Genomic DNA, 4400 nt, shown 5'->3' with positions numbered 1-4400 from the left:
GTGAATGTGAGCAGTAACAGATTACACAAACCCTCCTTTTTATACAAGGCACTGGGAGGGAGTGTCTACACGTATAGTAGTGTTGCTCTTTCCTTGCACACATCCACTGCCAGAAAATGCTGATTGTTACATGCTTATTGCAGCATTATACAGGCAAAGTAGTGGACAGTGTATTGAACAATTTTATATTGATTTTGTTTAATGAATAAACAACTGCAGTTACTACAGTACTTCTGGGAAATGAGCTAGATTATTGCTGGGTACACACTAGAAGATATACCTCTGGATGGATGGATAGGGTAGCATGCTCCATATATACAGCTTGATCCATTGTGACCGAAATCACAACTGGGGAGCGTATTTATATGTCCCCTCCCAGTTGAACTCTCAGGGATGGATGCACTAAAATGAAAATGCGGTAAATACCCCATTATCAGGGTTTTTAGCGCATATTCGTATTCTCTTACCCCCCTCTGCCATTCCAGAGCTGCGGGGGATATAGAATTGCAGGGATTCTCTCCGCAGCGCTGTGTGAGGGATCCGCCACGGATCACTCCCAGCATGCCCCGTGGGTGGGACGTCACCCTGCGCATGTGCAGAGGGACTCCCTTGTCTCAGTGTGAATTGTAGCAAATTCACTTACAGTTAGGTGGGCTTCTCAATCCACGAACGTCGAGGGTTCCGCCCCAGGTATCCGATGAAGACCGGAATATCCTAGAGGGGAAAGAGATACTTGTGACACACAGCTGGGCTGTATAGTAAGACGGGGTCGCTTACGGACGCCCACGGGTGGCTGCGAGCTTCGCCGGTTAGGCGAAAGTCATCATCGGCCAAAGGCCTCAGCCACCCTAACTTCACCTATTCGCACTTCCGCACGTAGATGGTAAATGTGACTCTCTCACGGGAGAGCCACGGACCGGCGCTCAGGGACGAACACACACACACGGATGAAACTCACCTATGCAATTCCTTGTCACCTTGCTAGAGGATCCCAGCACCTGGGGAACAAGAACGAAAACAGCCTCTCTACAACTCTTCACTAACCTAACTAGGACTAACCTGTCCCTAATGTAACACGAGTAACTAGGCTGAACTTACACTAACAAACAACAAGCACTATCCTCTAACTAACAATCAAGGCAGACATAAGGACAATCAAGCAACAAACAAGGACGTGATAAGATTATACTAGAACAGGTGTGTGTGTAAGGTACTAACCTCCGTGATGTAAAGTGCGACCGGCCTAAAGCAGTGCACCTCTAGGACAGTCACCGATACCTGGGTAGACAGCCGTCTATCCCAGTTCAGGGCCTGTGGTGTGGGGCTGAACTGAATACCACCCTTCCCTTCTTATACAATTAGCTGACTTACAAAATGGCCGACAGGCCTAAAATGGCTGCCGCAGGCCTATGAGACACAGGCAGAAGGCCTGGTGATGAGGCACAGGCCGGAGGCCTGGTGATGAGGCACAGGCCGGAGGCCTGGTGTTGGGGGCACAGGCAGGAGGCCTGGGGTTGGAGTACAGGCAGGGGGCCTGGTGATGGGGGCACAGGCAGGAGGCCTGGGGTTGGAGTACAGGCAGGGGGCCTGGGGTTGGAGTACAGGCAGGAGGCCTGGGGTTGAGGCACAGGCTGGGGGCCTGACACTGGTGGTCTAGGGAGGCTATATACTGGTGGTGGCCGGCCAGGGACACTTACCCGATCCGGTGGGAGAGGCTGCAGCAGAGGACTTCGTTAGCTCTTTTGTCTCCCCACTGCTGCAGCACTCTCCGGTCCTCAGCTTCTGTTCTTCGGGCTCTTCGGTAGCCCCTGCTGCTGTGCTGGCTGCCTCTGGATCTGCCTCTGGATCTGCCGCCGTCTCTGCTGCCGTCTCTGCCGCCGTCTCTGCCGCCGTCTCCGCCACCGCTGTTCTCTTCCCACTTCAGGAGCTCTTCCTCGCTCCCTCTCCGCCGACGAACTGCGCTCCGCCGCTCCACCGCGTCTAAAATAAGACGCTGTGAGAAGGCGGAGCTATGACGCGGCGAGCCCGGATTGGTCCGCCGCGTCCCGCGCTGATTGGCCGTCTCGTCGCGAGCGCTGATTGGCTCGCGCGAGGCGTGCCATTCGAAATACCGGCGGTTAATTGGAGGAACTTGAATCCTCCCGGACTCAAGTTCTTCCAGGCCGCAATCCCGCCGCCGACGCCGCAACGGGGAACCAGCCGGAGGGAGACGGAGGTAAGCCTCCTCCGTCCCCTCCCCAGCACAGCCCCCTGCCGTCTGTCCCCTCACATTTCCCCCCCCTTTGTCCTTTGTCGTCCCGACAAAAACAGGACTGGACCATACAAAGTTGGGGTCAGCATATTGCGGACCGGGAACACCACGGTTGGTCCTCTGTGAACGTCTCATTGGGGGAACAATCCCAGGACCAGGAGTTCCATCATCAGGGACCACGCTGTCCCTAGGCGGTTCAATGGGCACCCACTAATCTTCGCTTGGATCATCTCCCCCGGGCACTGGTGGTGGCAAAGGTCGCGCGTCCGGAGGTCCTTCCTCCTCGATGTCTTCTGGAAACGGGCAAGGACGCAGCTTGTCTCGATTGAGGATCCTCAGCCGACCAATCCTAAGAAGGCTCGCAACTTGGTAATGGTAGTCGGAGTTTTCCAGTCTTGTACGGCCGAAATCTTACTCGGGGTGGGGCACACTCCATCCCTGGACACCACATGACCCAGGTACTCGAGACTGGCTTTAAGGAGATGGCACTTGCGGGGCTTTAGCTTGAGCCCGTACTTCTCCAGGCGCTGCAGCACCAAGTCCAGCCTCACCAGATGTTCATCCAGGGTGGAAGCAAACACAATGATGTCATCCAGGTAAATCAACAGCGCTTCAAAGTTCAAGTCCCCCAAGCACCTCTCCATCATCTGTTGGAATGTCGCTGGCGCATTGGTGAGTCCAAAAGGCATACGCAGAAATTCGAACAACCCCATCGGTGTCGTAAAGGCAGTCTTTTCTTGGTCCTGTGTAGCTACGGCGACTTGCCAGTACCCACTGGCCAGATCTAGTGTGGAAAAATACAGAGCGTCTCCGAGGGCAGCTAGAGATTCCTCGATTCGTGGCAACGGGTACGCATCTCGGACGGTGCAGCTATTCAACCGACGGTAATCCACACAGAATCGGATGGAACCATCTTTCTTCCGCACAAGAACAATGGGGGCGGCCCACGGACTTTTACTCTCACGGATCACCTTGTTCTCCAGCATCTGCCGCAACATTGTTTTCACCTCTTGGTAAAGTTTGGGAGGAATTGGCCGGTACCTCTCTCGAACGGGAAGACTATCCCCAGTGCGGATCTCATGCTGCAAGTCTTCAGTATATCCAAAATCCTCCTCATGCGGGGAAAAAACCTTCCGCCTCTCCCACAGCATATCCTCCAGCCTCTGTACTGTCGCAGTATCACACTCATCAAGGGAAACATCCATCTGTTCCCGAATTACTCGACCATTCCAATCTGCACTGGGGCACTCCTCCTCTCCCAAACTCACCGTCATCGACCATGCCTCTTTTTCCTCTGGTCGTAGCAAAATTGGCCGCCCCCCACATATGTTATCCCTGGGGACAGTAGTCACGGTAGCTATGGTGGCGCCGGCTGGAATTCTCTTGGGCTCATCCAGAAGGTTGCACAGCCGAACCAATACCTTGCCGTCCCTTACCACTGCCAGGGTTCGAGCCAGGATGAGGCCGGAGTCAATTCCCAGATATCCGTTGGGTTCCACCATCACTTCAAACCCATCCAACCGCCGGTGGGTCCTTACCTCGAGGGGAAGAACGATCTCTTGACGGGGAGGCAGCTCTATCTGTTGTCTATGACTAGTTTTGATAATTCCCATAGACTCCTCCGACCTTCCAGTTTCGCAAATTTGTCCCACTTGTTGAAATGCCTGTTGCACCGGGCGCTGGACACCCAGCTTCTTCCAGTATTGGGGGCCACTCTCCTGGAATAAAATCCGATCAAGATCCTTCAATACATTCATACCGACGATCACCGGCCCATGGCTGAGCCCCTTACCTTTAACTACCAGGATCCCCTTCTTCCCCACCTTCTGGCCACAAACCTCTATCTCCATCCAGACCACCCCCACGACTGGGATAGAAAGGTTATTAGCAGCCGTAAGGGTAACCCAGCTTTCAAACACTGCCTCCTTCAGGTGGGAATAATGTTCCAGGAAGCAGTCCTCCGACATGGTGGTCACCTGAGAGCCGGTGTCCAACAGGCATTTCTGTTCTTTGTCCGCAAAACATCCCACAACAACAGGACACTCTCCCACTAGGTCAGCTGAATCCACTATAGCTGCCTCTCCGCCCATCTCCCCCGCGGGTGGTCCCGTGACCGCGAGGGACTCTAGTTTAAAGGAGGGCCCCGGTC

Source organism: Crinia signifera, chromosome 3 (assembly GCF_055691185.1).
Source record: "Crinia signifera chromosome 3, ASM5569118v1, whole genome shotgun sequence".
Classification (NCBI taxonomy): Eukaryota; Metazoa; Chordata; class Amphibia; order Anura; family Myobatrachidae; genus Crinia; species Crinia signifera.
This window is presented reverse-complemented; position numbering follows the sequence as displayed.